A 12,958-nucleotide genomic window follows, 5' to 3' on the forward strand; every position below is an offset into this window, starting at 1 on the left:
ACTGGGCCTTGACTCCAGTCTGCAGTGGGCCTTGACTCCAGACAACATTGGGCCTTGACTCCAGACCGTGCTGGGGCTTGACTCCAGTCCGCACTGGGTCTTGACTCCAGCCCGCACTTGGCCTTGACTCCAGACCACGCTGGGACTTGACTCCAGACCACGCTGGGCCTTGACTCCATGCCACACTGGCCCTTGACACCAGACCTCGCTGGACCTTGACTCCAGACCACGCTGGGCCTTGACTCCATACCGTGCTGGGCCTTGACTCCAGACCGCGCTGGGTCTTGACTCCAGGCAACACTGTGCCTTGACTCCAGTCCGCCTTAGGCCTTGACTCCAGACTACACTGGGCCTTGACTCAGGGCCATGCTGGGCCTTGACTCCAGTCTGCAGTGGGTCTTGACTCCAGGCCACACTGTGCCTTGACTCCAGTTCACACTGGGCCTTGACTCCAGACCACACTGGGCCTTCACACCAGACCACGCTGGGCCTTGACTCCAGTCTGCGCTGGACCTTGACTCCAGTCTGCAGTGGGCCTTGACTCCAGACCACATTGGGCCTTGACTCCAGACCGTGCTGGGGCTTGACTCCAGTCCGCACTGGGTCTTGACTCCAGTCCGCACTGGGCCTTGATTCCAGCCCACACTGGGCCTTGACTCCAGACCACATTGGGCCTTGACTCCAGACCGTGCTGGGGCTTGACTCCAGTCCGCACTGGGTCTTGACTCCAGACCACACTGGGCCTTGACTCCAGTCCACACTGGGCCTTGACTCCAGACCACGTTGGGCCTTGACTCCGGGCCATGCTGGGTCTTGACTCCAGACCACACTGGGTCTTGACTCCTGGCCACACTGGGCCTTGACTCCACACCACACTGGGCCTTGACTCCAGTCCACACTGGGCCATGACTCCAGTCCGCACTGGGACTTGACATCAGACCACGCTGGGCCTTTACTCTAGACCACGCTGGGCCTTGACTCCAGTCTGCTGTGGGCCTTGACTCCAGACCACGCAGGGCCTTGACTCCAGACCGTGCTGGGCCTTGACTCCAGTCCGCACTGGGCCTTGACTCCAGACCACACAGGGCCTTGACTCCAGACCATGCTGGGCCTTGACTCCAGACCACGCTGGGCCTTGACTCCAGTCTGCGCTGGGCCTTGACTCCAGACCACTCTGGGCCTTGACTCCAGGCCACGCTGGGCCTTGACTCTAGACCTTGCTGGGCCTTGATTCCAGACCACACTGGGCCTTGAGTCCTGTCCAGTCAGCAGTGGGCCTTGACTCCAGACGAAGCTGGGCCTTGACTCCAGTCCGCACGGGCCTTGACTCCAGGCCACGCTGGGCCTTGACACTAGACCACGCTTGGCATTGACTCCAGACCACGCTGGGCCTTGACTCCAGACCACGCTGGGCCTTGACTCCAGACCACACTGGGCCTTGACTCCAGTCTGCACTGGGCCTTGACACCAGACCACGCTGGGCCTTGACTCAAGACCATGCTGGGCCTTGACTCCAGACCACATTGGGCCTTGACTCCAGACCTTGCTGGGCCTTGACTCCAGACCACACTGGGCCCTGACACCAGACCACGTTGGGCCTTGATTCAAGACTGCGCTGGGCCTTGTCACCAGGCCACACTGGGCCTTGACACCAGACCATGCTGGGCCTTGACACCAGACCACGCTGGGACTTGACTCCAGTCCGCACTTGGCCTTGACTCCAGTCAGCGCTGGGACTTGACTCCAGACCACGCTGGGCCTTGACTCCAGGCCACACTGGCCCTTGACACCAGACCTCGCTGGACCTTGACTCCAGACCACGCTGGGTCTTGACTCCAGGCAACACTGTGCCTTGACTCCAGAACACACTGGGCCTTGACTCCAGTCCGCCTTAGGCCTTGACTCCAGACCACACTGGGCCTTGACTCAGGGCCATGCTGGGCCTTGACTCCCGTCTGCAGTGGGTCTTGACTCCAGGCCACACTGGGCCTTGATTCCAGACCACGCTGGGCCTTGACTCCAGGCCACACTGTGCCTTGACTCCAGTTCACACTGGGCCTTGACTCCAGACCACACTGGGCCTTGACACCAGACCACGCTGGGCCTTGACTCCAGTCTGCGCTGGGCCTTGACTCCAGTCTGCAGTGGGCCTTGACTCCAGACCATATTGGGCCTTGACTCCAGACCGTGCTGGGTCTTGACTCCAGTCCGCACTGGGCCTTGACTCCAGTCCACACTGGGCCTTGACTCCAGACCACATTGGGCCTTGACTCCAGACCGTGCTGGGGCTTGACTCCAGTCCGCACTGGGTCTTGACTCCAGACCACACTGGGCCTTGACTCCAGTCCACACTGGGCCTTGACTCCAGACCACGTTGGGCCTTGACTCCGGGCCATGCTGGGTCTTGACTCCAGACCACACTGGGTCTTGACTCCTGGCCACACTGGGCCTTGACTCCACACCACACTGGGCCTTGACTCCAGTCCACAATGGGCCTTGACTCCAGTCCGCACTGGGCCTTGACATCAGAACACGCTGGGCCTTTACTCTAGACCACGCTGGGCCTTGACTCCAGTCTGAGGTGGGCCTTGACTCCAGACCACACGGGGCCCTGACACCAGACCACGCTGGGCCTTGATTCCAGACTGCACTGGGACTTGACACAAGGCCATGCTAGGCCTTGACACAAGGCCACACTGGGCCTTGACACCAGACCACGGTGGGCCTTGACTCCAGACCACGCTGGGCATTGACTCCAGATCCCGCTGGGCCTTGACAACAGGCCACACTGGGCATTGACCCCAGACCACGCTGGGCCTTGACTCCAGACCACGCTGGGCCTTGACTCCAGACACGCTGGGCCTTGACTCCAGACCACGCTGGGCCTTGACTCCAGTCTGCGCTGGGCCTTGACTCCAGACCAAGCTGGGCCTTGACTCCAGGCCACGCTGGGCCTTGACTCTAGACCTTGCTGGGCCTTGATTCCAGACCACACTGGGCCTTGAGTCCTGTCCAGTCAGCAGTGTGCCTTGACTCCAGACCAAGCTGGGCCTTGACTCCAGTCCGCACGGGCCTTGACTCCAGGCCACGCTGGGCCTTGACACTAGACCACGCTTGGCATTGACTCCAGACCACGCTGGGCCTTGACTCCAGACCACGCTGGGCCTTGACTCCAGACCACACTGGGCCTTGACTCCAGTCTGCACTGGGTCTTGACACCAGACCACGCTGGGCCTTGACTCAAGACCATGCTGGGCCTTGACTCCAGACCACATTGGGCCTTGACTCCAGACCTTGCTGGGGCTTGACTCCAGTCCGCACTGGGTCTTGACTCCAGCCCGCACTTGGCCTTGACTCCAGACCACGCTGGGACTTGTCTCCAGACCACGCTGGGCCTTGACTCCATGCCACACTGGCCCTTGACACCAGACCTCGCTGGACCTTGACTCCAGACCACGCTGGGCCTTGACTCCATACCGTGCTGGGCCTTGACTCCAGACCGCGCTGGGTCTTGACTCCAGGCAACACTGTGCCTTGACTCCAGTCCGCCTTAGGCCTTGACTCCAGACTACACTGGGCCTTGACTCAGGGCCATGCTGGGCCTTGACTCCAGTCTGCAGTGGGTCTTGACTCCAGGCCACACTGTGCCTTGACTCCAGTTCACACTGGGCCTTGACTCCAGACCACACTGGGCCTTCACACCAGACCACGCTGGGCCTTGACTCCAGTCTGCGCTGGACCTTGACTCCAGTCTGCAGTGGGCCTTGACTCCAGACCACATTGGGCCTTGACTCCAGACCGTGCTGGGGCTTGACTCCAGTCCGCACTGGGTCTTGACTCCAGTCCGCACTGGGCCTTGATTCCAGCCCACACTGGGCCTTGACTCCAGACCACATTGGGCCTTGACTCCAGACCGTGCTGGGGCTTGACTCCAGTCCGCACTGGGTCTTGACTCCAGACCACACTGGGCCTTGACTCCAGTCCACACTGGGCCTTGACTCCAGACCACGTTGGGCCTTGACTCCGGGCCATGCTGGGTCTTGACTCCAGACCACACTGGGTCTTGACTCCTGGCCACACTGGGCCTTGACTCCACACCACACTGGGCCTTGACTCCAGTCCACACTGGGCCATGACTCCAGTCCGCACTGGGACTTGACATCAGACCACGCTGGGCCTTTACTCTAGACCACGCTGGGCCTTGACTCCAGTCTGCTGTGGGCCTTGACTCCAGACCACGCAGGGCCTTGACTCCAGACCGTGCTGGGCCTTGACTCCAGTCCGCACTGGGCCTTGACTCCAGACCACACAGGGCCTTGACTCCAGACCATGCTGGGCCTTGACTCCAGACCACGCTGGGCCTTGACTCCAGTCTGCGCTGGGCCTTGACTCCAGACCACGCTGGGCCTTGACTCCAGGCCACGCTGGGCCTTGACTCTAGACCTTGCTGGGCCTTGATTCCAGACCACACTGGGCCTTGAGTCCTGTCCAGTCAGCAGTGGGCCTTGACTCCAGACGAAGCTGGGCCTTGACTCCAGTCCGCACGGGCCTTGACTCCAGGCCACGCTGGGCCTTGACACTAGACCACGCTTGGCATTGACTCCAGACCACGCTGGGCCTTGACTCCAGACCACGCTGGGCCTTGACTCCAGACCACACTGGGCCTTGACTCCAGTCTGCACTGGGCCTTGACACCAGACCACGCTGGGCCTTGACTCAAGACCATGCTGGGCCTTGACTCCAGACCACATTGGGCCTTGACTCCAGACCTTGCTGGGCCTTGACTCCAGACCACACTGGGCCCTGACACCAGACCACGTTGGGCCTTGATTCAAGACTGCGCTGGGCCTTGTCACCAGGCCACACTGGGCCTTGACACCAGACCATGCTGGGCCTTGACACCAGACCACGCTGGGACTTGACTCCAGTCCGCACTTGGCCTTGACTCCAGTCAGCGCTGGGACTTGACTCCAGACCACGCTGGGCCTTGACTCCAGGCCACACTGGCCCTTGACACCAGACCTCGCTGGACCTTGACTCCAGACCACGCTGGGTCTTGACTCCAGGCAACACTGTGCCTTGACTCCAGAACACACTGGGCCTTGACTCCAGTCCGCCTTAGGCCTTGACTCCAGACCACACTGGGCCTTGACTCAGGGCCATGCTGGGCCTTGACTCCCGTCTGCAGTGGGTCTTGACTCCAGGCCACACTGGGCCTTGATTCCAGACCACGCTGGGCCTTGACTCCAGGCCACACTGTGCCTTGACTCCAGTTCACACTGGGCCTTGACTCCAGACCACACTGGGCCTTGACACCAGACCACGCTGGGCCTTGACTCCAGTCTGCGCTGGGCCTTGACTCCAGTCTGCAGTGGGCCTTGACTCCAGACCATATTGGGCCTTGACTCCAGACCGTGCTGGGTCTTGACTCCAGTCCGCACTGGGCCTTGACTCCAGTCCACACTGGGCCTTGACTCCAGACCACATTGGGCCTTGACTCCAGACCGTGCTGGGGCTTGACTCCAGTCCGCACTGGGTCTTGACTCCAGACCACACTGGGCCTTGACTCCAGTCCACACTGGGCCTTGACTCCAGACCACGTTGGGCCTTGATTCCGGGCCATGCTGGGTCTTGACTCCAGACCACACTGGGTCTTGACTCCTGGCCACACTGGGCCTTGACTCCACACCACACTGGGCCTTGACTCCAGTCCACAATGGGCCTTGACTCCAGTCCGCACTGGGCCTTGACATCAGAACACGCTGGGCCTTTACTCTAGACCACGCTGGGCCTTGACTCCAGTCTGAGGTGGGCCTTGACTCCAGACCACACGGGGCCCTGACACCAGACCACGCTGGGCCTTGATTCCAGACTGCACTGGGACTTGACACAAGGCCATGCTAGGCCTTGACACAAGGCCACACTGGGCCTTGACACCAGACCACGGTGGGCCTTGACTCCAGACCACGCTGGGCATTGACTCCAGATCCCGCTGGGCCTTGACAACAGGCCACACTGGGCATTGACCCCAGACCACGCTGGGCCTTGACTCCAGACCACGCTGGGCCTTGACTCCAGACACGCTGGGCCTTGACTCCAGACCACGCTGGGCCTTGACTCCAGTCTGCGCTGGGCCTTGACTCCAGACCAAGCTGGGCCTTGACTCCAGGCCACGCTGGGCCTTGACTCTAGACCTTGCTGGGCCTTGATTCCAGACCACACTGGGCCTTGAGTCCTGTCCAGTCAGCAGTGTGCCTTGACTCCAGACCAAGCTGGGCCTTGACTCCAGTCCGCACGGGCCTTGACTCCAGGCCACGCTGGGCCTTGACACTAGACCACGCTTGGCATTGACTCCAGACCACGCTGGGCCTTGACTCCAGACCACGCTGGGCCTTGACTCCAGACCACACTGGGCCTTGACTCCAGTCTGCACTGGGTCTTGACACCAGACCACGCTGGGCCTTGACTCAAGACCATGCTGGGCCTTGACTCCAGACCACATTGGGCCTTGACTCCAGACCTTGCTGGGCCTTGACTCCAGACCACACTGGGCCCTGACACCAGACCACGTTGGGCCTTGATTCAAGACTGCGCTGGGCCTTGTCACCAGGCCACACTGGGCCTTGACACCAGACCATGCTGGGCCTTGACACCAGACCACGCTGGGACTTGACTCCAGTCCGCACTTGGCCTTGACTCCAGTCAGCGCTGGGACTTGACTCCAGACCACGCTGGGCCTTGACTCCAGGACACACTGGCCCTTGACACCAGGCCTCGCTGGACCTTGACTCCAGACCACACTGGGCCCTGACACCAGACCACGTTGGGCCTTGATTCAAGACTGCGCTGGGCCTTGTCACCAGGCCACACTGGGCCTTGACACCAGACCATGCTGGGCCTTGACACCAGACCACGCTGGGACTTGACTCCAGTCCGCACTTGGCCTTGACTCCAGTCAGCGCTGGGACTTGACTCCAGACCACGCTGGGCCTTGACTCCAGGACACACTGGCCCTTGACACCAGGCCTCGCTGGACCTTGACTCCACACCACGCTGGGTCTTGACTCCAGGCAACACTGTGCCTTGACTCCAGAACACACTGGGCCTTGACTCCAGTCCGCCTTAGGCCTTGACTCCAGACCACACTGGGCCTTGACTCAGGGCCATGCTGGGCCTTGACTCCCGTCTGCAGTGGGTCTTGACTCCAGGCCACACTGGGCCTTGATTCCAGACCACGCTGGGCCTTGACTCCAGGCCACACTGTGCCTTGACTCCAGTTCACACTGGGCCTTGACTCCAGACCACACTGGGCCTTGACACCAGACCACGCTGGGCCTTGACTCCAGTCTGCGCTGGGCCTTGACTCCAGTCTGCAGTGGGCCTTGACTCCAGACCATATTGGGCCTTGACTCCAGACCGTGCTGGGGCTTGACTCCAGTCCGCACTGGGTCTTGACTCCAGTCCGCACTGGGCCTTGACTCCAGTCCACACTGTGCCTTGACTCCAGACCACATTGGGCCTTGACTCCAGACCGTGCTGGGGCTTGACTCCAGTCCGCACTGGGTCTTGACTCCAGTCCGCACTGGGTCTTGACTCCAGACCACACTGGGCCTTGACTCCAGTCCACACTGGGCCTTGACTCCAGACCACGTTGGGCCTTGACTCCGGGCCATGCTGGGTCTTGACTCCAGACCACACTGGGTCTTGACTCCTGGCCACACTGGGCCTTGACTCCACACCACACTGGGCCTTGACTCCAGTCCACAATGGGCCTTGACTCCAGTCCGCACTGGGCCTTGACATCAGAACACGCTGGGCCTTTACTCTAGACCACGCTGGGCCTTGACTCCAGTCTGCAGTGGGCCTTGACTCCAGACCACACGGGGCCCTGACACCAGACCACGCTGGGCCTTGATTCCAGACTGCACTGGGACTTGACACAAGGCCATGCTAGGCCTTGACACAAGGCCACACTGGGCCTTGACACCAGACCACGGTGGGCCTTGACTCCAGACCACGCTGGGCATTGACTCCAGATCCCGCTGGGCCTTGACAACAGGCCACACTGGGCATTGACCCCAGACCACGCTGGGCCTTGACTCCAGACCACGCTGGGCCTTGACTCCAGACACGCTGGGCCTTGACTCCAGACCATGCTGGGCCTTGAATCCAGACCACGCTGGGCCTTGACTCCAGTCTGCACTGGACCTTGACTCCAGACCACGCTGGGCCTTGACTCCAGACCACGCTGGGCTTTGACTCCAGTCCGCACTGGGCCTTGACTCCAGGACACACAGAGCCTTGACTCCAGACTGCACTGGGCCTTGTCTCCAGACCACACTGGGCCTTGACTCCAGTCCACATTGTGCCTTGACACCAGACCACGCTGGGCCTTGACTCTAAACCACACTGGGCCTTGAGTCCAGTCTGCAGTGGGCCTTGACTCCAGACCTCATTGGGCCTTGACTCCAGACCGTGCTGGGCCTTGACTCCAGTCCGCACTGGATCTTGACACCATACCACGGAGAATCTTGACTCCAGACCACGCTGAGCCTTGACTCCAGACCATGCTGGGCCTTGACTCCAGACCGTGTTGGGCTTGACTCCAGACCTTGCTGGGCCTTGACTACAGATCACACTGGGCCTTGACTCCAGACCATGCTGGGCCTTCACTCCGGGCCATGCTGGGCCTTGAATCCAGACCACACTGGGCCTTGACTCCAGTCCGCACTGGGCCTTGACTCCAGTCCGCACTGGGCCTTGATACTAGACCATGATGGGCCTTGACTCTAGACCACGCTGGGCCTTGACTCCAGTCTGCAGTGGGCCTTGACTCCAGACTACATTGGGCCTTCACTCCAGGCCACACTGTGCCTTGACCCCAGAACACACTGGGCCTTGGCCCCAGTCCGCACTCGCCCTTGGCTCTAGACCACACTGGGCCTTGACTCTAGACCACACTGGGCCTTGACTCCAGTCCGCACTGGGCCCTGACACCAGACCAGGCTGGGCTTTGATTCCAGACTGCGCTGGGACTTGACACAAGGCCACGCTAGGCCTTGACACAAGGCCACACTGGGCCTTGACACCAGACCACGCTGGGCCTTGACACCAGACCGCGTTGGGCCTTGACTCCAGACCACACTGGGCCCTAACACCAGTCCGCACTGGGCCTTGACTCCAGACAACGCTGGGCCTTGACTCCAGACCTTGCTGGGCCTTGACTCCAGACTGCACTGGGACTTGACACAAGGCCATGCTAGGCCTTGACACAAGGCCACACTGGGCCTTGACACCAGACCACGGTGGGCCTTGACTCCAGACCACGCTGGGCATTGACTCCAGATCACGCTGGGCCTTGACACCAGGCCACACTGGGCATTGACCCCAGACCACGCTGGGCCTTGACTCCAGACCATGCTGGGCCTTGACTCCAGACACGCTGGGCCTTGACTCCAGACCACGCTGGGCCTTGAATCCAGACCACGCTGGGCCTTGACTCCAGTCTGCACTGGACCTTGACTCCAGACCACGCTGGGCCTTGACTCCAGACCACGCTGGGCTTTGACTCCAGTCCGCACTGGGCCTTGACTCCAGGACACACAGAGCCTTGACTCCAGACTGCACTGGGCCTTGTCTCCAGACCACACTGGGCCTTGACTCCAGTCCACATTGGGCCTTGACACCAGACCACGCTGGGCCTTGACTCTAAACCACACTGGGCCTTGAGTCCAGTCTGCAGTGGGCCTTGAATCCAGACCTCATTGGGCCTTGATTCCAGACCGTGCTGGGCCTTGACTCCAGTCCGCACTGGATCTTGACACCATACCACGGAGAGCCTTGACTCCAGACCACGCTGAGCCTTGACTCCAGACCATGCTGGGCCTTGACTCCAGACCGTGTTGGGCTTGACTCCAGACCTTGCTGGGCCTTGACTACAGATCACACTGGGCCTTGACTCCAGACCACACTGGGCCTTCACTCCGGGCCATGCTGGGCCTTGAATCCAGACCACACTGGGCCTTGACTCCAGTCCGCACTGGGCCTTGACTCCAGTCCGCACTGGGCCTTGACTCCAGTCCGCACTGGGCCTTGATACTAGACCATGCTGGGCCTTGACTCTAGACCACGCTGGGCCTTGACTCCAGTCTGTAGTGGGCCTTGACTCCAGACTACATTGGGTTTGACTCCAGGCCACACTGTGCCTTGACTCCAGAACACACTGGGCCTTGACCCCAGTCCGCACTCGGCCTTGGCTCCAGACCACACTGGGCCTTGACTCTAGACCACACTGGGCCTTGACTCCAGTCCGCACTGGGCCCTGACACCAGACCAGGCTGGGCTTTGATTCCAGACTGCGCTGGGACTTGACACAAGGCCACGCTAGGCCTTGACACAAGGCCACACTGGGCCTTGACACCAGACCACGCTGGGCCTTGACACCAGACCGCGTTGGGCCTTGACTCCAGACCACACTGGGCCCTAACACCAGTCCGCACTGCGCCTTGACTCCAGACAACGCTGGGCCTTGACTCCAGACCTTGCTGGGCCTTGACTCCAGACCACGCTGGTCCTTGACTCCAGTCTGCACTGGGCCTTGACTCCAGTCCGCACTGGGCCTTGACACCAGACCACGCTGGGCCTTGACTCCAGACCGTGCTGGGCCTTGACTCCAGTCCACACTGGATCTTGACACCATACCATGGAGAGCCTTGACTCCAGACCAAGCTGAGCCTGGACTCCAGACCATGCTGGGCCTTGACTCCAGACCGTGTTGGGCTTGACTCCAGACCTTGCTGGGCCTTGACTCCAGACACGCTGGGCCTTGACTCCAGACCACGCTGGGCCTTGAATCCAGACCACGCTGGGCCTTGACTCCAGTCTGCACTGGACCTTGACTCCAGACCACGCTGGGCCTTGACTCCAGACCACGCTGGGCTTTGACTCCAGTCCGCACTGGGCCTTGACTCCAGGACACACAGAGCCTTGACTCCAGACTGCGCTGGGCCTTGTCTCCAGACCACGCTGGGCCTTGACTCCAGTCCACATTGGGCCTTGACACCAGACCACGCTGGGCCTTGACTCTAAACCACACTGGGCCTTGAGTCCAGTCTGCAGTGGGCCTTGACTCCAGACCTCATTGGGCCTTGACTCCAGACCGTGCTGGGCCTTGACTCCAGTCCGCACTGGATCTTGACACCATACCACGGAGAGCCTTGACTCCAGACCACGCTGAGCCTTGACTCCAGACCATGCTGGGCCTTGACTCCAGACCTTGTTGGGCTTGACTCCAGACCTTGCTGGGCCTTGACTACAGATCACACTGGGCCTTGACTCCAGACCACACTGGGCCTTCACTCCGGGCCATGCTGGGCCTTGAATCCAGACCACACTGGGCCTTGACTCCAGTCCGCACTGGGCCTTGACTCCAGTCTGCACTGGGCCTTGATATTAGACCATGCTGGGCCTTGACTCTAGACCACGCTGGGCCTTGACTCCAGTCTGCAGTGGGCTTTGACTCCAGACTACATTGGGTTTGACTCCAGGCCACACTGTGCCTTGACTCCAGAACACACTGGGCCTTGACCCCAGTCCGCACTCGGCCTTGGCTCTAGACCACACTGGGCCTTGACTCTAGACCACACTGGGCCTTGACTCCAGTCCGCACTGGGCCCTGACACCAGACCAGGCTGGGCTTTGATTCCAGACTGCACTGGGACTTGACACAAGGCCACGCTAGGCCTTGACACAAGGCCACACTGGGCCTTGACACCAGACCACGCTGGGCCTTGACACCAGACCGCGTTGGGCCTTGACTCCAGACCACACTGGGCCCTAACACCAGTCCGCACTGGGCCTTGACTCCAGACAACGCTGGGCCTTGACTCCAGACCTTGCTGGGCCTTGACTCCAGTCTGCGCTGGGCCTTGACTCCAGACCACGCTGGGCCTTGACTCCAGGCCACGCTGGGCCTTGACTCTAGACCTTGCTGGGCCTTGATTCCAGACCACACTGGGCCTTGAGTCCTGTCCAGTCAGCAGTGGGCCTTGACTCCAGACCAAGCTGGGCCTTGACTCCAGTCCGCACGGGCCTTGACACCAGGCCACGCTGGGCCTTGACACTAGACCACGCTTGGCATTGACTCCAGACCACGCTGGGCCTTGACTCCAGACCACGCTGGGCCTTGACTCCTGACCACACTGGGCCTTGACTCCAGTCTGCACTGGGCCTTGACACCAGACCACGCTGGGCCTTGACTCAAGACCATGCTGGGCCTTGACTCCAGACCACATTGGGCCTTGACTCCAGACCTTGCTGGGCCTTGACTCCAGACCACACTGGGCCCTGACACCAGACCACGTTGGGCCTTGATTCAAGACTGCGCTGGGCCTTGTCACCAGGCCACACTGGGCCTTGACACCAGACCATGCTGGGCCTTGACACCAGACCACGCTGGGACTTGACTCCAGTCCGCACTTGGCCTTGACTCCAGTCAGCGCTGGGACTTGACTCCAGACCACGCTGGGCCTTGACTCCAGGCCACACTGGCCCTTGACACCAGACCTCGCTGGACCTTGACTCCAGACCACGCTGGGTCTTGACTCCAGGCAACACTGTGCCTTGACTCCAGAACACACTGGGCCTTGACTCCAGTCCGCCTTAGGCCTTGACTCCAGACCACACTGGGCCTTGACTCAGGGCCATGCTGGGCCTTGACTCCCGTCTGCAGTGGGTCTTGACTCCAGGCCACACTGGGCCTTGATTCCAGACCACGCTGGGCCTTGACTCCAGGCCACACTGTGCCTTGACTCCAGTTCACACTGGGCCTTGACTCCAGACCACACTGGGCCTTGACACCAGACTACGCTGGGCCTTGACTCCAGTCTGCGCTGGGCCTTGACTCCAGTCTGCAGTGGGCCTTGACTCCAGACCACATTGGGCCTTGACTCCAGACCGT

The sequence above is a fragment of the Chiloscyllium plagiosum genome, unplaced genomic scaffold, assembly GCF_037043375.1.
Source record: "Chiloscyllium plagiosum isolate Xiang-an unplaced genomic scaffold, Cpla_swu_hap1 HiC_scaffold_32, whole genome shotgun sequence".
In the NCBI taxonomy this organism is placed as follows: domain Eukaryota; kingdom Metazoa; phylum Chordata; class Chondrichthyes; order Orectolobiformes; family Hemiscylliidae; genus Chiloscyllium; species Chiloscyllium plagiosum.